At 47.1% G+C, this 20134-nt stretch overlaps 1 pseudogene; it reads right to left on the reverse strand.

Annotated features, from left to right (window-relative positions):
• Positions 1-18121: 18121 nt before the first annotated feature.
• On the reverse strand, positions 18122-19705 carry LOC136534913 (aldehyde dehydrogenase family 3 member F1-like; annotated as a pseudogene).
• Between the last annotated feature and the right edge of the window lie 429 nt (positions 19706-20134).

The following is a 20134-nucleotide window of genomic DNA, read 5'->3' on the forward strand; positions in this document are numbered from 1 at the left end:
GTCGTCAGTTTTATGCCTCGCTCTACATCGATCCTCATCACAGATTCATTCACTTTGCCTTCAACGGCAAAGACTACAGAGTGACTAGTGGCAGAGCCAGGGAGATACTGAGACTACAGGAGCAGCCTGTAAAGATGCATGAGGTTTGCTATGGACATCAGGGCCTCCCAGGCGTCCTCATGGAGGGCAGGTGCCCCCTACAGATTTAGTGCGGCATTGCTTCAAGGAGCCTTTTGGTGAGGGGTCGAGCAGGAACCCCAGTGACTTGACTCCTACAGCGAGGATACTAGAGGCCATCATCAGGAGGACACTGCTTCCCAGGTTGGGATACAGGGAGGGCCTGACTCGCTTACAGCTCTGGCTTCTCAATGCCATCATGCAGATGACAGTGTTTGACATCTGGGACCTCCTTCTTTCAGAGATGGAGGATACTATAGCTGAGGGATTCAAGGGTCGCAGGCAGCTTCCCTATGCTCACTGGATCACGTTCCTCATCCGCAGAGTTGTGATTGATAAGCCCCCTGGCATGATGGATGAGTATACAGGTGCCACTACAGAGTTCCCAGCTTACAACCTGTCACAGAGGATCAGACACGCCACTCCTCGGCACCCAGACAGCCTAGCCGTCGTCCCGACGTGCCAGAGTCGCAGCTCAGCAGGATGAGATCATCAGAGGGATTGCAGCCACTGAGGAGGAGGAGCTAGAGGCACAGCAGGAGGTGAGTGAGTACAGTGACAGCTCCGACGACGACTACCAGCCTATACCTCAGATGCCTCCACGCAGACACGATGCAGAGGCAGGTAGCTCCAGTTCTGCTCCACCTGCTCCACAGACAGACCCCGCTCTCATTGCTATTCTTGAGCGGATGCAGCAGGATCAGACACGACAGGCACAGGAGACAGCTACAAACTTCGCACAGTTTCAGGCTCGTCAGGACGAGTTTCAGCGGCAGCAGCAGCTCCTTCAGCACCAGCAGTTACTTATGCAGCAGCAGCTCATGGGATTCATGCAGCATGTAGTGACAGCCATTGGGATCCCACTGCCACAGACTTCGCCCCAGCTTGCACAGCCTCCTACCACTTCGACGACTCCAGCAGTACAGCCCATCGGGCTTCAGAGTCAGGGACAGCCTCCAGCTCAGTTTCCTTCACCTCCTGTACAGGTGTCCCAGTGGTTAGCCTCACCTGGTGTAGCCCCGCAGTTCACTCCTTATCACACGGGTTTCTCACCAGAGCAGACTTCCTCACTATTCGTGCCTGAGTCGTCAGTCTCCAGGAGTCTTGGAGCATCATTCAGCGAGTTGACCGGCATGCCTACTCCGCCTCACATGCATACTGCCGGTCCGTCTACAGCAGCTCCAGCTATCATGACTACTCAGAGGCTCCCCTCGTCTGTCACCTCGTCAGATCCTACGACAGACATGCTTGCAGCTTCACAGGCAGCACCAGCCCCAGCTCAGACCCAGACCGCTTCAGCGACACTTCCTGCTTCAGAGGGTCAGTCAGTTCAGAGCTCAGGGTCAGATGATGATGGCGCCCAGTTCCATCTTGCTCCACGTACTTCAGCGCCCGACTCGTCCGCTGCAGCCCCGCCGACCGACCCTTAGGTTTTGGTGTTTGACGCCAAAGGGGGAGAGGGTTTGAGTATGTAGACTTAGGGGGAGCGAGTTTAGGGGGAGCTAGTTATCTAGTATTAGCTTATTATATACATTTGGAGTTTTATTTGTGTGATACACTATTACTTATGCATTCGTGTGTTTACTTTCATGCATACTATTATATATATGTGATAGTGCTATCTATGTGATTGTGATATTTGACATGTGTGATTCTACTTTGCTTTATCTATATGTCATATCACTTGTGGAATGCTCATTTGCTTTTGCTTCCGCGTTTATACTTCGAAGCAAATGAGCTTTGTTATTGTACTCATGCTTAATTCATATCTTTGAGTACATTGTGTTGGCTTGGGTCATATAAGCGTGACTAACTCTTTTGTTCTTATTGACAAAAGCTTATATGAACCAAGACTGTCAAAAACCTCACTCCATAACATACTCGAGGTGGTATTGTCATCAATCACCAAAAAGGGGGAGATTGAAAGCATCTAGGCCCCTATTGGATTTCGGTGATTAATGTCAATACAAGATTACTATGACTAACATGTGTTTTGCAGAGATAATTAAGTTAGGTCATGGTAATGGAGATCGATTGGGCAATCGAGGTTGTCATGCCCCTACGATGGAAATCGTTTCGGTTTTCAAAGGATGGACGACAAGGTTAAGGATAACTAGTTCTAAGTGTCGATTGGAGTTGGAGAGACACTTAGAGTAGTTTAGGACTTTGTTTTTCCTTTGGCCGTACTATGAAGGGGGGTATGAACGGGTAGCTTGACCTAGTTGAGTCTAGTGAGTTAGGTGTGGTGCACACTTGTTAAAACTAGCTCTAGGTAGCTCCTATGAATGCCTAAGATCTTTGGAGCAAACTTCATTCACATATGTTCGGAAGTTGGAAGTGAATGGAGGGTCAAACACTGACCGGACGCTGGCTCCGGTGCGACCGGACGCTGGCCGCAGGGTCCGGTCAGTTCATTTGACCTGAAGATCAAGTGTGGTGTGACCGGACGCTGGGAGGTCATGTGACCGGACGCTGAGGGCCAGCGTCCGGTCGACTCCAGTAAGGGTCCAGACTTGGGAAAGAGTGACCGGACGCGTCCGGTCAGTGTGACCGGACCCTGTATCCAGCGTCCGGTCGTTTACAGTAAGCATCCAAGAGCGACCGGACGCGTCCGGTCGGTACTGACCGGACCCTGACAGCGTCCGGTCATCACTTGAAAACTGGTTCACGGGTTGAACTGACCGGAGCGTCCGGTCATCCCGCAGAGGCTCATAACGGTTCGTTTTTCAGGCTGGCTTATAAATAGAAGCTCCACTCGTGAGTGGAGTATCTTTTGCTCATTCCAACAGCTGAGAAACACGTTTGTGAGTGCCAAGAAGAGCAAGGGTCCTAGTGAGCCGTGTTTGTGATTTGATAATCCAAGAGAGTAGCCTCACTAGCAAATCAAGAAGTAGCGAAGTGGTGCATCCATCTTCTCATTAGGCTTCGCTGTGTTCAAGTGAGAGTTCGTGCTTGGTACTCTGGTGATCGCCATCACCTCAGCACGGCTTGGTGGTGATTGGGAGTTTGGTGTTCACCCCGGCGGCAGCTTGTGGGTGACCCCAACTCAAGTTGTGGAGCGGCTTGGTGATCGCCGCGACGGAGTGTCGAAGAATCAACCCATAGAGAGCACTTGATCCTGGCGCCGGAATCAAGGGGGAGCTACACCCTTGCGCGGGCCTGGTGCTCCAACGAGGACTAAGTGGGGAGTGGCGACCTCCTCCGATACCTCGGCAAACATCACCTCGTTCATTTCTCTCTCTATTTACTAGGGACTTACTTTGAGCATTTACTTTGAGCAATTCAATACTTGTTTTTACTTCCATAAGAATTGCTTGCTAGAGTAAGTTTGGAACTTTAGGTTGAGAGGTTGTTGTGCAATTAGTTTGATATAAACACTTTTCTAGGCACAAGGGGTTAATTGGGCTATCCGTAGGATTTGATTATTGCAAGAAAATTTAGAATTAGCCAATTCACCCTCCCTCTTGGGCATCTTGATCCTTTCAACTCCCACTTATCTCCATCATAGATTCAAACATCTTGTGAGATTGAGGGTGAATCCATAGTGCACTTGCTTGAGTGTTTGCATCTAGTAGGCACTTGGTGTTCGTGTTTCGCTGCGGGATTCGCTTGTTACTTTTGGTGGTTGCCGCCACCTAGACGGCTTGGAGCAGCGAGGAGGATCGTCGAGCGGAGGTTGGTGATTATCCCGGCTCCGTCGTGGTGATTGTGAAGGGTTCTTGACTTTCTCCGATGGAGAGCCAAAAGATACTCTAGTGAATTGCTCGTGGCTGTGTGATCCTCATCTTGTGTTGGTTGTGCGCACCCTATTGAGGGTTTTTGGCGTGTGATGCCAATTAGCGCGTGAACCTCCAAGTGAGTGAATCACCACCAACGAGGACTAGCTTGCCGGCAAGCAAGTGAGCCTCGGTAAAAAAACATTGTGTAATCATTTAATTCCGAGGTGATTGGTCTTCATTGGTATTCATTCTTATGATTGATTAGCTCCTTCCTCGATACAGCGGTATAACTATCTTGCTCACTCTCTTTATATTATCGCAAACTAGTTATCAAGCTCTTTAGTGTAGCTAGTTGTGAAAGCTTGTTAGTTTGGTTAGTGTGGCTCTTTAGTTAGCTTTTGAGAGCACACTAACTTAGTATAGTGACATAGCCATTGTGTTGTTAGAAACTATAGAAATTAGAATTATGGTAGGTGGCTTGTATTTTTAGTAGGCTAGTGCAACACTTGTTTCACCTCATAATTGTCTAACCGGCTTGCTAAGTGTTGTTATAGAAATTTTAAATAGGCTATTCACCCCCCTCTTGTCATTAGGACCTTTCATTGGCCTAGCAGACAACGTTGTGAACGACGCACAATTCTCGAGCCGGCCCAAAATACCTAAACAACAGGACAGAAGGGCGATCCAATCTCCGACCAGAAGGCCTGGCCGAGGAGGAACGACGCCCGCTTCCGACTCCGGCCCACCTCTCCAACCGGAAGGCCTCACTTAGGAGGAGCAGTGCTCGCTTCCGACTCCGGCCCGCCTCCGGACGGCCTCTCCGACCAAAAGGCCTGGCCAAGCACCACTTCCGACTCCGACCCGCGATGCACCGAACCTCTGCTTACAGCTCTTCTCCGCCTAGCACAGTCAGAGCCGACTGGGACCAACCGACCGAGGATGCCCGCTCGGTGAGGACCAGGAAACGGACGGAGAAGATAAGGCAGGGCACTAAAAGTCAATCGTAATACCGAGGACCGTACCCTATACACCTGCAGGACAGTACCCTGCAACCTTCCTGGCATGTCAGAACCCAAGCAGCGTTGTGGGCGTCGATATTTTCTTACAGTGTTGTGGGGCGCCATCAACTCCTATACCAGACAAACACGGTAAGGCTCCTCCCACATGCCTCTAGGCATCAACAGTATTGTGGGCGCCGGTATTTACCATACCGAACGAACATGGTAAAACTCTTACATGCCTCTGAGCATCAACAGTATAGCAAGCACCGACGTCTGTCATACCAGAAGAAGACGACGCAACCGCCCACATGCATCTGACATTGACAGTGTTACGGGCGCCTACAATCATCTTGTACCCGACGGTGTGGGCAACAAGACTTAGCATACGTACACTATTTCTCTCTCTTGTAAGGTCACCCCCTTCATTTATAAAAGGGGATGCACTCTCTCCCAAGAGATGAATCAGTCCACAACAAAACAACATGCCACAACAGAACCACTAGGTTCAAGCCTCGAGCACACGCTCGAATACTTAGCACATAGCGGAGCTCCCGTCACTCTCGGCCCTTCAGACCAGAGTCCGACCGGACCTCTTGTACCCCCCATCTTTCTCCCTTCCGTTTGTAACCTCATAACAAATTTCGAGTACCTGGGCTTAGGAATAAAGTCACCGACCGACTCAAACTAGACGTAGGGCATGTTGCCTGAACCAGTATAAACCCTGTGTCATTGAGTGCTAGGCTACACCCGATCACAACGTACGGTAAAACTACAAATATTTACGTGTTGGTCATTTTCTACACCGACACTAATTGACTTCTTGTGCTAGGTTAGATCAGCAGCAGCATCCATCCCCGTGCTTCAGAGTACGCATCTGAGAACTGAGTGTTTCTTAGTCCAGCTGATCATTTCAATTTAGCATTCAAATGGTGACTTTGCACAGCACAAAAATGACATCAGGGATATTACATAGAGATAGTAAGAAAGAAAGAGAGAAAAATAAAGTGCTATCTCCATTTCAAATTATAAGACGTTTTGGCTTTTATAGATACTTAGCTTTTGTCATACGCTTAGATATGCACTATATCTAAATACATAGTAAAAAGCAATGTATCTGGAAAAGTCAAAGTGTCTTATAATTTGGAATAGAGGGAGTACTTAAATAGAAATTGCAGGACATAAATAGAAATTTCACACCAGAAGTAAAATCATGCTTCTAATAGAACAGAAATGCAACAGGACTATCACCAAATTTATAATATGGATGGAACAAATGTGGCTCAGAGCTGTCCTAGCTTAGTTGGGTCTTGGAGGTAAACATGAACTTATACATGGTATATTAGATTGTATATGAGATTTTTTTTGAAAGAAAATAGGAGGGGTTTGCACCCCTACTGCAAATTGTATAAATAAAACAAGATAAAATGTACAAGGTAAATAACTTGAGGAGTACAGGAGAGAAAGATTAAGGCACCCAGAAAGAAAGAAAGAAGAGCATGAAAAAAGAGGGGGAGGGGAAAATTAGGCTAGACTCTGTAACCATTCTTGAATCCTTGGGAAATATTTCTTCTTCGCCCGCCAAAGTAGCTAAGTAAACTCATGTTTGAAAATTGTCTTGCACTCTTGGATCGTTGCCGGAGTGTTGTTGAAAATCAAGTTGTTCCTGCACATCCAGATTGCCCAACTCATTAAGACTATAATTTCCATGAAGAATGGCTCATTGATTTGTTGCTTAAGATGCTCCAGGATCTAAAATGGTTCCAGCTGAATTTGTAGGTTTAGCTGAAGTATTCTCCAGCAGTCTGTTGCGAATCTGCAACCAATGAACAGGTGAAAAACTGTTTCCTCGGTGTTGCAGTCACAGAGGACACAATTATAATTGGGCAACTCCATATTTCTTCTCTTCAGCGATCCTCTTGTGCTTAACCTGTCCCTCAGGAAGAGCCAGAAAAAGAATATGTGCTTATTTTGGCATGAACTTTTCCAGAGCCAGCCAAAGATTGGGTGTTCCGGCAAATGGCCTCTCAGATGTTTGTAGACCTTTCTTGAAGAGAAGTGATTAGAACCCCAAATGTATCCCCAAATGTCTTTGGAGTCAGCTGTCACTAGGTTGTTCAGGTTGTCCAGTAGGATTCCATATTGTGCAAAAGCTTCCTCTGATAATGGTAGATGGAAAATTGTGTGAAGCTGGCTTAGTTCTTTTGCTTCTTGGACAATGATGCTTTTCTTCTTTGTAAAGGAGTAGAGTTCAGGGAATTGCAGTTTTGGTACCCCTCCATTCCATAAATCATCCCAAAGTAAACAGGTTTTACCATCTTTGATTTCTATCATGGAGAAACCTTTGTACTTAGTAGTTAGCTTCAAGATGTCTCTCCACCAGAAGGAACCTTTTTTTGTGTTGTTGTTTGCTCTGCCCTCTGAATGATAGGATTCTCATACTAAGTTCACCCATAGTAGGTCTACTTTGTTGATAAACTTGTGAAAGAATTTTAACAGAAGAGCTTCATTATGAGTTCTAAGGTCCAAGACACCTAGATCTCCGTCCCTTTTTCATTTCTAGACCAGATCCCAAGCTGCTTTGACTGGTTTCTTTGAATCCAAATCTGCACCTCTCCAAAGGCAGTGTCGTCTGTATTTGTCAATTTGGTCTAGGACCGTGTTGTGCACCTTGAAGGTACACATTGCAAAAGTAGGTAAGGCCGAGATTACTGAGTTTGTTAATTCAAGACGACCAGCATGGTTGAGGAAGGAGGATGCTGCCACAAGTCTTCTTTCACATTTAGATACTAAGGGTGAGAAGTCAACAATTCTAGGTTTTGTCAATCCAAGAGGGAGACCCAGATATGTGAAGGGAAGGTTTCCTTTGGCACAGTAGAAGGTTCTTGCTAAATGATCTAGCTGTTGCTCAGAGATGTTAATTGGGTACATTGAAGATTTTGCATAGTTTACTTTCAGACCAGTTGAAGTCCCAAATGAATGCAACAAGCACTTAAGGGTGACCAGTTGAGTTGCTGAGGCTTCCATGACCAGTAAAGTGTCATCTGCATATTGAACCACTGGAAAGTCATTGGTGTGTTGTAGGGGGGGAGGCAAAGTGATTATACCAATCTCTCTGGCTTTGTTGAGGATGGATTGCAGTAGATCAGCAGTAAGGACAAAAAATAGAGGTGAGAGAGGGTCCCCTTGTCTGACCCCTCTTCTGCCATGAATGGTTTTTTCAGGAACCCCATTTAGGAGGACGGATGAAGTTCCTGAATTTAAAATTAGTTTGATCCAATTCAGCCATTTGGATCCAAATCCCTTAGCTCTCAGAATCTGCAGAATGGCTTCATGCTCTAGGGTGTCAAATGCCTTTTCAAAATCTAGCTTTAAAATCACAAGTTGCCTCCTTGATTTGTGACATACAAGCAAAAACTCTAGGGCCCAAGCCAAGCAATCCTGAATTATTCTGGATTTTATAAACCCATATTGATTGTTGTGGATCAGCTTCATGATTATTTTCTGCAGCCTGTTAGCTAGAAGCTTGGTAATAATCTTCATTGAGGAGTTGAGTAGAGAAATTGGCCTAAATTCTGAAACTCTTGATGCACCATCAACCTTTGGGATCAAAGCAATGTGAGACCCATTAATACTTCTTAGACAGACCTCCTCGTTGAAAAAGGCTTGGACTAGCTCATAGAAATCAGGCTTTATGATTTCCCAACTTTTCTTAATAAATCCATTGTTGAATCCATCTGGACCAGGGGATTTGTTATTTGGCAGATCTGAAATTATGGAGTCTATTTCTTCTGTGGTGAAGGGAGCTTCATGTTCTTCCCAGTCAATATGATGGATCAATAACTGGTCTAAATCAAAGGTGCACGCCAACGGAAGCTAGACCGGTTGGTTGACGCTTCCTGTGGCACCCCTCAGGTCCTGAGTTCAATCCCCCTCGGGGGCGAATTTCAGGCCTGAGGGTAAAAAAATCCCCTCGCCTGTCCCACGGTCTGTGGCCGTCCCGTCTCACGGGGATGCGGTGCCGCTGTATATGGGTGGGGCTGGGGTTCGGGGATTTTCTCAATCTGCGTGAGAAGATCTTCTTCTTAATGAAATACTCGGTGGGACGTCGTCCCCCTACGGATCGAGTTTTTCTAAATCAAAGGTGCACTGTTCAAACTCTGAAGACCCCAGTCTTGCTTTAAAAGTTTTTGATATTTGATATGAGCTGAGCTTTCTGGTTATGATCTATAAGCCTAATATCTTTGTCATTGCTCACGGCAGAGATGGTGTTCTTCCTGTGCCTTATTGTGGCATTGGCATCAAAATACCGGGTGCCTGCATCTCCTTCTCTGATCCATCTAATCTTCCCCCTCTGTTTCCAATAGGCTCTCTGCTGCTTCAGTAGAAGAATTAGTTTGTCACATATCAAGTTTTTGAAATTCTATTCAGCCACACTTAGATCTCTTAGGAGTTCCAATGTTTCAAAAAGAGAAAGCAAAAGCTTAATATCTTTGATCTTCCTGTTTAGGGAGTAAAAGTTTGCCTGCCATGTCTTGAGCTTTCCTCTGAGAGCCTTGAGCTTGGCTGTGATCTTTTTTGCAGGGTCAGTCTGATTAATAGGAGCTGACCAGCTTTGCTGAATGACCTCTAGAAAGTTATCATGTTCCAACCAGCTATTTTCAAACCTAAAGATTTTTGTTTTTGGAACTTTGGAGCATATTTCAATTAAGCAGGGCCAGTGATTTGAAGTTTCCATTATTAGAGACTTGACCAATGTATTTGGGTAGGATAGGGTCCAAGATTCTAAGGTAAAGAGCCAATCTAATCTCTCAAGCAGTGGGGAGATTTGTTTGTTTGACCATGTGTAGTGCCTGCCTAGCAAGGGCAGTTCTACTAGCCCCGGGCTGCTGATTGCTTCATTAAAAAGGAGCATTTCTTGAATGTTGCCACCTTCTCTATTTCTATCTCCAGGTTTTCTTATGAGATTAAAATGTCCCACTATTAACCACTGAACTGTGTCCGGCATCTGAATACTGCTAAACCACAGAAGAGAATTTCTTTTCCCTTCTGCCGTGCAGGGAGCATAAATAGATGTCAGGACCCATGTATCTTCATTGTGCTTGGAAGTGAATTTAACTGATAATGCATATTCATTCTGAAAAATGAGTTCACCACTGAAACTGTGACCCCTCCAGGCTATGAGTAGGCCCCCTGAAGCACCTTCTGAAGGTAAGAAAAGGAATTTGTCAAGATTTGCTGGTCAGAACTCTCTGACAAAAGCCAAAGGATATCACAACCACTTTCATTGATTTTATCTCTAACTGAATTCCACTTTTTGTTAAATTCAGTCCTCTGACATTCCAACAAAGCACTTTCCAAAGTTTGTGTTCAACCATTGATCACGGAACAACAGAAAAGAGGACAGACGGGGTACTGGCTAGCAGTAACACCAGGCAACATATATGAGAAGAAAGCAGCCGAGAACAAAACAACAAGCAGGCAACGACCCTGCTGGACAAAAAAAGTCGTGAAGTCTTTAGGCTTTATCTTCATTTTCTTCATTTGGCTTCTTGGACTTTCCTTTAGCATCTCTGGAAAGTTTCTTTCCCACTACTCCTGGCTTCTTCTTCTGCTGCAGTTTTTCTTCTGTGAGCTCTAAGGGATCTATCTGACAAATCTCTGTACCAAACTTTTTCAGAAAGTCTGTTGAAATGATTGGTGGGGACTGAGAGCAACCAAGACAGTTCTTCTTATTGTAGATGTTGTTTTTGAAACCATTGTTTCTTATCTTCACTCTTGGGCTTCTCCTTACTTCAGTCTCCACTAGACATTCTTTACCATTCCGTCGCTTGTTTCTTTTTGTTGGTGGTGGAGATTCTGAGCTTGTGTCCTCCAGGAGCTGATCTTCCTCCTCAGCACTCAAAGGGGTCAAAAGGCTGAGTTTGTTGCATCCCAAAGCTGAGTCAGAGTTGTGAGTTTTTGGGATGGAAAGAGTTAGTCTCTGTGCCTTTTCTCAGGAGCTGAGCCAAGTTACTTTACTGTTCAGGAATTCCTTTGCCCAGGAAAAGTGAGAGGGAGACAGCAACATAGCTGAGAAGAAAGCAGCCTAGTCCTGTGGAACCTCTATAACCATTTTCCCTTTTTGTGGGGAAAAGTGCTTCTCCTAAATTGGAGTGTCAGATGCTTTTGCAGCAAAAATAGAGCTGTTGACATGGCTGAACTGAGTCATTGCTATTCCAATCTGAAGATTATCCTGTTGGTTATCTATTTGCTCTTTCTGTTGTACCAGCGCCAGTTCAGCAACATCCATTAGTAGGTCTTCTGGACTTTCGTTGTGAAGGAAATTAACTGGTTCAGCCAGGTTGAGAGGAGGTGCTAGTTGCTCTTAGGACTGAACAAGGGGGGCCTGAATTTCCTGCTCGATCTGGTTTTGCAGAACATGAACTTCCTGTGATAAGTGTTCTTCTTCCACTTCAATATCTGGTTGCCAGTTTGGTTCTCCCACTAGATGGATTATGACCTCCATTGGATCTTCCTCTACAGGTTCTTCGTTGAGGTCCTGCTCCAAAGCTAAAGGTTGGAGGTTGATGTTTATTGCCTCATTCTGAGTTGGGACAACTTGGTTTTCTTGGATAACAAGGTGAATGAGGACCTCCTGTAAATCTTCAGCCATGGGGAGTTCACTGAGGTCCTGTTCCAAAGTAGGTGGGGCTAGGTTCAGGTTGATACTCTGTTCAGGTGCCTGTTGCTGTGTAGGAATTTCTTTTAGCCATGTGGGCCAAGCATTATTTTGTTGTCCCTCCACTGCCTGAGCTGGTGCCCCTCCAATCAGACCTTGTTGCAGCATATTTGGTCCAGCCTGTTCCTCATCTGCCTGCTGCCCCAATCCGAGAAAATCAAAAGGGATTGGATTGAAACGAAAGGAGCTTTCTTCAACGTCGCTTCTAGTTCTTGTATGGAGCGGGGGTAGCATGTAGTGAAAGTGGATAGGCGCTTTGTACTGCATCTCTATTAATCTGAGTTGAACTCTCTTCCCTGTGGGTCTCAAATGCATCGGGCCCATCATTCATAGGCTTAAAGGGTAGAGTCCATAATATGATCCTGGACTCAGGTAGCTGAGGTGCCGTTTGCAATGCCAAGCCCGCGCTCCACCAATCTGCAAAAGAACCATTTGAGAACCATTTGGCCCAAGAGGCAGTGAGGCACGCTCGCGGCATTGGAGAACCATTTGGGCTGCTCAAGGTGCACTTTTCCTTTAATGTTCCATTCACTCCTCTGATTAATCCTCAACAAGTTTCTATCCAAGCGTTGTTGCCCAATGCAATTTGCTGCAATATGTCCCTCACGCAGGCACTTGTGACATCTAATCTTGGATTTGCAGCCACTCCTTGAACGACTGTTTGAGAGGCAACGCGAGCAAATCCTGGAGCTTTCTGTCCATGATAGATTCGGAGCAGGGTGAAAAGCCGAGGGAGGTTGACTCGTCCCAAGGCCTAAATTCAAATTCAAATCCATCAGAGAACAGTCGGCTGCCTTTCTGTGCTCACTGTTGACTGTCTTCTCCCTGTTGACCAGGTTCTTACTAACTGAACTTTGCGCCTGGCCATGGAAATGTCAGTCAGGAGGGACTGCACAAGAACCCCAAACATCTTTTGGGAAAATCAGACGATCAAAAACCGATTGTTAGCTGGGAAGTCTGTTTGATTATGCCAAAATACCGAACTTTTGCTTGATCGGAAGGCTGTTTGCTCCAGTCAAAATACCAGACTTTACAGCGTCTGCATAACTTAAGTGCTTCGGCCTTTGCTGATGACCTTTAGCTGACACCCAGGAATTATCTTCTTCTCTGTTGAAAGCTGCAAGCTCAAGATCCCAACAAGGGCCTCCGTTGCCCCAAAGGTGAAAAAAGATCTTATAGCTAGAACATTCAAAGCTGACCAACTTGAAGTTATGGAAGTCCACACTTTTAGAAGAAACCGAAAAGCGAAACACACGAGGACCAAGCTGGAGAACACAAAAATCCTGAGCAACACCTCCAATGGTGGCTTGGAGGAGGAGACCCACCGAGAGAGGGCAAAGACGAAACTTGCAACGACCAAAGGAAGCGACCAGAAAAAAAAAACATCAGAAGAAACGCCAGCTGGAGAGACCGGAAGCCCAAACCTCTGGTTGATGGCGGCTTAGACTCCAATGCCCGGGCGAAAATTGAGCCCTGGGAGCTCCATCAGATGCTGGATGGGGCTTACTTAGCGACGCCCTGGTAGGGCTTCTGGAAGGGAGGGCACCGGGAGAGACGAGGAGCCATTCTGACTCTGCAGCAACATCTGGAGAACTCTGGACGGAGACCACAACAGCCTCAGGCGGTGAGAGGCCGTGACAGGAGCAGCACGACACTCAGCTCAGTGTCGGTGGGGCAGCCCGAGCGATGAGCAGCCGTAGTTGGAGCTTTCCCGACAATCCATTGAGTTGGAGGGAGAGCCAGGAGGGCCACGGCGACTGAGGCGCTCAGGAGCTCCGCCGCGCCCAGCTTCGAACACACTCTCCGACAGCCAGAACTCCGGCAAAACGTCGAACAGCTTGCGTGCGAGCTTTGCAGGAACCAACTCTGGCTTCAGCAAGCGGCAAGCGCGGACTTCGCAGACATTTGCTTGAGGCAGGGGAGAGGGCGCCACTGCCAGAGCAGCCAGCAGCGGCTTCCGGCGTTGGCCGCCGGGGGTCGGGGTGGCCGCCGGCGCTAGCTCGTAGGCAGGCTCTCAGCGGGACGGCGACCACGAAGCATCCATCCTCGCGTCGGCAGCCTTGCGCGCTGGAGAGGCGGGAGGCGAGCCGGCGAGGCGAGGGGCGGCGCCGACGAGGACGGGGGGCGGCGCTCACGCGAGGCAAGGGGCGTCCCTTTCGAACTTGTGTCCTAAACAAGAAGATTGTATATGAGAATTTAAAGCCTAAGGATTGGACTAATTTTCCTTTGTGAAAATTTGTATACCACATGCATTTTAAATCTGATTTTTTTTGAGCGGAATAAAAATCTGAACATTTTTTTATTGACAGTGAATTTATCTGTGGCTTCAGATGATTTCTGCTCGGTTGACGATGCATGCAGTGTAACTGTGGTAAGATGGAATCAAACAAATAAAAATCTTAATGGCTGTTGTTAATGAGGAAAAAATAAGATGAGAGCCCTCAGGATGTACATAATCTACACGAACCAACAAGGTCATATTATTTAACTGCAAGTCATCAGCCTCAAGTTGCACCTAATGTGAATCCGAGATCAAGCAAAGCTAAACTCGAGCTAATCAATCAACAACCATGGACTGAATCAAATAGTCAAGACCATGGACTCAATAAACAGTTCAATACATGAGTAATCCGAGTCCCTTAGAAAGCCTTTTGATTCAATCAATAGCTCAAAACATGACTGAATCAATCAACACCTGACCGGAAGCATATATTTGATCTTGGAAAGCCTTTTGATTCATGCGGCAAGAACTGAAAAAATAAATTACTGAATATAAAGACCAACCTGCAGAAGGTCACATTCCACAATGTTGGTGTCACACATCAGTTGGTGGCAGCCGCCAAACCAGCCCTCTCCCTTGGGCTGGCTGCGGCCAAATGCATAATAAGAGTGTGTACCGTTTACCGGAGAATGCCAGGAACCAATGTTTCTCAATATTCTTCACTGGGAAAAAGAGGAACTCACCTTTATTTGCGTCATAATGCTCAACAAATTAATGTTCAAACAGCTGCCATATACATCTCCACACTGATCTTGATCGACTGTTTGAACTCACCTTTAAATGCAGAAACCAAAATAGACACGAAGGATATGGAAAACATCATGACCCCTTAAAAAATATGTTACAGAAGCATAACTTAGGCCCTGATCGCTTTGTCTTATGAGTCGTACTATTTCAGCGAACGAACAATGGTTTTCTCTCACAACAAATCAGCGAACAGTACTTTTAGCCATGTCTTTTCAGCAAAGCGAACGGGGCCTTAGCAGCACACATGGAAGCATAACTAGTACATGGAACAGCAAAGCCTAACCTATTACATTCAGTTCAGATCATCTCATTCAAGGTCTGGGATTTCCCTAAGCAAACGACTCTACTGTAGCATCTTTGACAGCACCGTGTGCTTCCCTCTCTTCGATTTCCTTCAACAAGTCCTTATCATATTCACTAGGAAATGGATCGCTCCCATCAGCATTATGATATAACTCGAATGGCACATGCTGGTCATCGATGTGTGAGATATCTTCGTCTTTTGAAAGAAGTAATTCGACCTGCCTTCTTTTGCGACAGTAAATGGTTGCTTCCTCTGGATCTTCAGGAACATAAGTGTTGTGTGCGTGCACACGATGTGCATGACGTTTGAATATTTTGAACCGGCGAGCCATCTCGGCATGGTCGCGTTGCTTGTTGAAAGCCTTGCACCAGCGCTCATATAAGGCCCATACAGCTTCACCCGACTCCAGGTCCTTGTCCATCCGAATGATAGCATCATCATCTATGACAATGTCCATATAAGTTTATTATATGCCCATATAAGACAAATGTAGTCATTTAAAGCAGTTGTATATTAAAACAAGGATGGATATTTTAAAATTCAGCATGATGAGAAGTAAAAGATGCAATTTTTATCTATATACTAAATCAATATTAACTTCAAAATTCAAGAAGTAGAATAGGATGACGTATGGCACTAAATTATTTTTAGGTACTGACATACCGTGGCCTTTCATCTTTTTAAAACATTTTATTTTTTTATTGCTAATGCTTCTGCATATCTGTTTCAACCCCCTGCATATTTCCAAGGCATCTCAAAAAACAGATAACATGGCCTTGATTAGGTACCATCTTACATACACATGTAAGTTAAAAAGTTTTGGAATACTTATATACACTCAAACTGAAGCATGCTTATACAGATGCTGCAGTCAAACCTATGTTAGACAGAATAAGAGTGAGGGACCTAGATGAGCCCAAACATCCATGATATTCAGGAAAATTAAACCAGGCACCACACATTGGAGACTCGGACTCAAATTTAGATTCAGTCATTCAGAGAAGAAACAAAGCTTTTAGAAAGTTTCAAGCAACCACGACCTAGACCCACGATTCACAAGTCATTTATATCAAATCTGCAGGTGAGGCATGAGGCATCAAGATATTATTAACCAATGATAACAGAGACAGATAGGTAGCCAAACGTGATAACATGAGAATCACGTTCAAGCACTCTGAGATCATGATGAGAAAAAGGCCACTGTACTACTTAAAACTCAAAAGGGATTGGTTTACCTGACAAGTGCCCGTCATCGACGCAGGAAGAGGTGCGGCAGAGACCATCGTCACGAGGCTTCGTGGAGCCAGCGTCGTGAGTTGGGCAGCTCTTGACGGGAAAGCCTGAGTATAAGCGGGCGGCGCGACGCGCGAGCGGCTGCTGCGGCTACGCCGGACGCACGCGGTGATCGGGATGCCATCCCAGCGGCGCGAGTTGCGGCTGCCGCAGCGGCGAGAGGTGCGAGTGATGCGTTACGGGCAGCCCGCAGGAGAGTCGATGCCATTGTTGCCAATGGCCGCGAGAGCCCACCCTTCGCTGCAGCCTTCAGAGATTGAGGATTAGGAAACCCTACACGGCCGAGGAAATATCATTAACTTTTGGGTACCTAAACTTTTTTAATCAATTCACTATAGGTCCGTACCCTTTTGTTTATATTTGTATTTTACATGAACCTTCCTATATTTCTTCTTCGTCTTCTGATCGAGAGCACGGCGGCGTGCAGCGCGAGCAAACAGGACGGAGGCTGGAGCAGCAGGTACGTGGGCGGTGGGCGCAGATCCCCGCTGCTAGCGGTATGTGCGGGTGCGCAGGTCGTCTTCACGCCGTGGGTTTGGAGAGCTGAGCATACGGGTGTTGGCGGGTCGATTTCCATCCAGAATATCCGGCGGCGAAACTGAGCCACATCAACGAAAGTATTTGTTCATGTCAGCTCCAATGAATATCAGCTGCACGCAGAGTTCAGTCTTGAGCCTGATGCCACACAGTTCTAACCTTAGGGCTTCGTTGTATTAGGCCGTACTAAATGTGAAGGTTTCGTGATTTGTTAAAAGAGGTTTAGTGACTAAACTTTAGTCGTTTAGAGTTCATCAGCTGATAAAAAATCGCAACGAGTTTCTGTTCTCGCTTGTGCACAGATATCGATTTTTCATAACATACAACCAGGAACAATTACCACACGTGATTCGAAAATATGGAAAGAAATAGTTGCTAAATGAATCATATTTGTGATTGTTACAAATAAGCCTGTGCATAATCCCTGGTGTATCGAAAGGTAACCAGTGAATCACATGGTTATTGTGAAAATGGGATTAATCATGACCGGGATGAATGAACGCCGGCGACCATGGACGGGAAAATGATACATTTTTGTGTGATGCGACGACGGGGCTGCGACCGTGCGGGCGGCGTGACAGCAGAGGAGAAAAGGATACGAAATGCGGCATGGTGGAAGCAGAGGCAGGCTCGTGCGGGTGCGCCACCGCCATCCGTCGTCCGCGCAATGTAGCACGATGGAGGAGGCTCGGTGTTTCGTAGGGCTTAGTTCGCTGAAGAACAAGCCAAAAACGGTTCTGGACGAACTTTTCCGGCTGATTTATTGTGAGAGAAAAATATTATTCCGATTAAAAAAAAAAATGAAAAATATAGATTATAAGACAAGCAAACAGGGCCATATAAATAATTTTCTCATGAAACAAACCAAACCAGAGTCGTGGCCTAGATCCACACATCTCGGTTTGGGGCTTTGGGCTAGGGCTGGATTTGGTTTGGCACAGTTAGGGTCGGCCCATACATTACCCATTACAAAATTAATTAAAACAATAACAGCTTGCTTCAGGATTCGTGCAAACTTCATGGAAAGGTCCATTGAACCAAGGAATGAGACATCTTTGTCCAAATCATTTGCTCCTTTGCACATACTTTTATGTAGAGGATAGATCGTCTCCGAAAATGTACTACTGCTAAACATTGAAAGGCATTTTACTGTTTGTCTCGCTAGGCAATCATAGATAGGGTGCAGGTTAGCACATTTTATTTTAAGTGCGGCATGCATGATACTTGCTCCTCACAAGCAACACATCTACTGCATATTGTCTATATTGACTTATATTCCTGCATCCACTGTCAGTTTATTGGGTCCAATCCTGTGCAATCCTTGCGTTGATGCTGGAGTAGAGTTCATCTCCTGAGCCCGAGGAAGGAGAGAACGAACGCGAAGTAGTTGAAGCGGTAGAGGTAGCGCATCAGGGTGACCTTGCTCTCGTCCCACGGAGGGTACCTGAGTGAGTCAGCTCCACGAGGTAGCCCCGCTTCATGACCGCCTTCTTGTGGCTGAACATCTCGAACGAGTACTTCCCATGGTACTGCCCGAACCCGCTCTGCCCGACGCCGCCGAACGGGAGCCCGTCGATCGCGTACTGCGAAGAACACCAAGTCAACCACCAGAAGAACAACCATAGCTACGTGATAAATTTCTGCCTACGCTACAGCTACGCCTAGTACGAGGGAGTACCTGTACTACCGCGTCGTTAAAGGTGACGCTCCCGGACGACGTCTCGTCCACGATCCGTCGCCGCAGCGCGGCGTCCGGGTGAACGCGTAGATGGCGAGCGGCTTCGGCATGGCCTTCACGAAGGCGATGCTGTCCTCGATCTTCTTGACCTGTGTGTACTCAGCGCCTCAGTTCACCAGCCGGTCACCGGAGCAAAATTAAAGGCGCCACCTGCCACAGGCTTCACGAATTTACCGTGATGATCGGGAGCAGGGGGCCGAATATCTCCTCGGTCATGATCGCGGAGTCCAGCGGTGGGTTCAGCAGTATCGTGGGCTCAATGTACCTGGGGCAGTTTTGTCAGAACAATGACCCTGTCTTCACACAGGAAGCCAGTTGGCAAATCACTGAATGTTCAGAAACTCACAAGTTCTTGGCATCCATGGAGCCGCCATGCAGGACGGACGGTGCCACGGATCTGTCTTCCAGAAGGTTACTCAGCCTCTCGAAGTGGCGCTTGTTCACGATCCGTGCCATGTGATCCGTTTCCTGGAAGAACCTCTTCAGCGTCGACTTGAGCACCTTGATCTTCAGAGCGGGCGAAAACACAAGGCATGCACGACGAGAAACCCACGTCAGTTGCAAACATTCTCGGAGCATGATCAGCGACAAGCGGGGGTTAATTAATACATAGTTAATCAAACAGTAGGCGGCAGCAGTGCACCAGGATGGGCGCGAAGCGCTCCTCGACGAGCACGTAGTCGATGGCGATGCAGGCCTGTCCGGCGCAGGACGACCATTGCCCGCGATGATGCGGTTCACCGAGATCTGCAAGACCCGGCACTGCCCATGGCGTCGAAGATGCACGGGCACTGCCGCCCAGCTCCAGCGCGACGGGCGTCAGGTGCCTGGACGCCGCGGCCATCACGGCGCGCGCGATGCGCGGGCTCCCTGTACGTGGGGGCAATGGACAGTGTGCTGAAGTGACCGCCCTGAACTTGTGCTTCCGCAAACGCTTGGTTGCCACCATCAGGACATCGGGTAAAAAAAACTTGGGTAGCTTACCGGTGAAGAGGACCTTGTCCCAGCGGTGTTCCATGAGCTGCTCCCCGACCTCCGGGCCGCCCTGGACGACCTTCACCGCGGAGGAGTCCATGTACCTCCCGATGTTGTCGGCCAGGAACCTGGAGGTGCACGGCGAGAGCTCCGACGGCTTCAGGGCCACGGCGTTCCGGCCGCTATCGCCCCGATCAGCGGCTCCAGTGATAGGCCTGCGTGTGGAACGTAACCAACGCACGTGACATGACTGAGTACGTATCTATGTCCCGTACTTGCAACACTGTGCGCCTATGGCTATCATAATGCGATATTGCTGGTTGTAGGCAGTACTGGCACTTACTACACAGACGACAATCAGTACTCGAACAATACGACCGAGTACGCCTGCGGAGTGGTAAAATGATGAACGTACAAACTCCTACTAATCTGGAGTGGTTACTGCAAGGACGATATTTTGGACAATTTCAGCTGGCCGGAGCTGGAGTGCTGGACAGGACAGCTGGTTAAATTGGCTAGTCGCCTGTACAGAAGGAACCAACCTCACCAGGCACCATGCTAAATGCTAATTTATACTAATCTTGCTAGCTAGCATAAGATTAGCAGCCACGGACGGTAATTTTACACAGTTCAAGCTCTGCGCA

The sequence above is a fragment of the Miscanthus floridulus genome, unplaced genomic scaffold, assembly GCF_019320115.1.
Source record: "Miscanthus floridulus cultivar M001 unplaced genomic scaffold, ASM1932011v1 os_2374, whole genome shotgun sequence".
NCBI classification, from domain to species: domain Eukaryota; kingdom Viridiplantae; phylum Streptophyta; class Magnoliopsida; order Poales; family Poaceae; genus Miscanthus; species Miscanthus floridulus.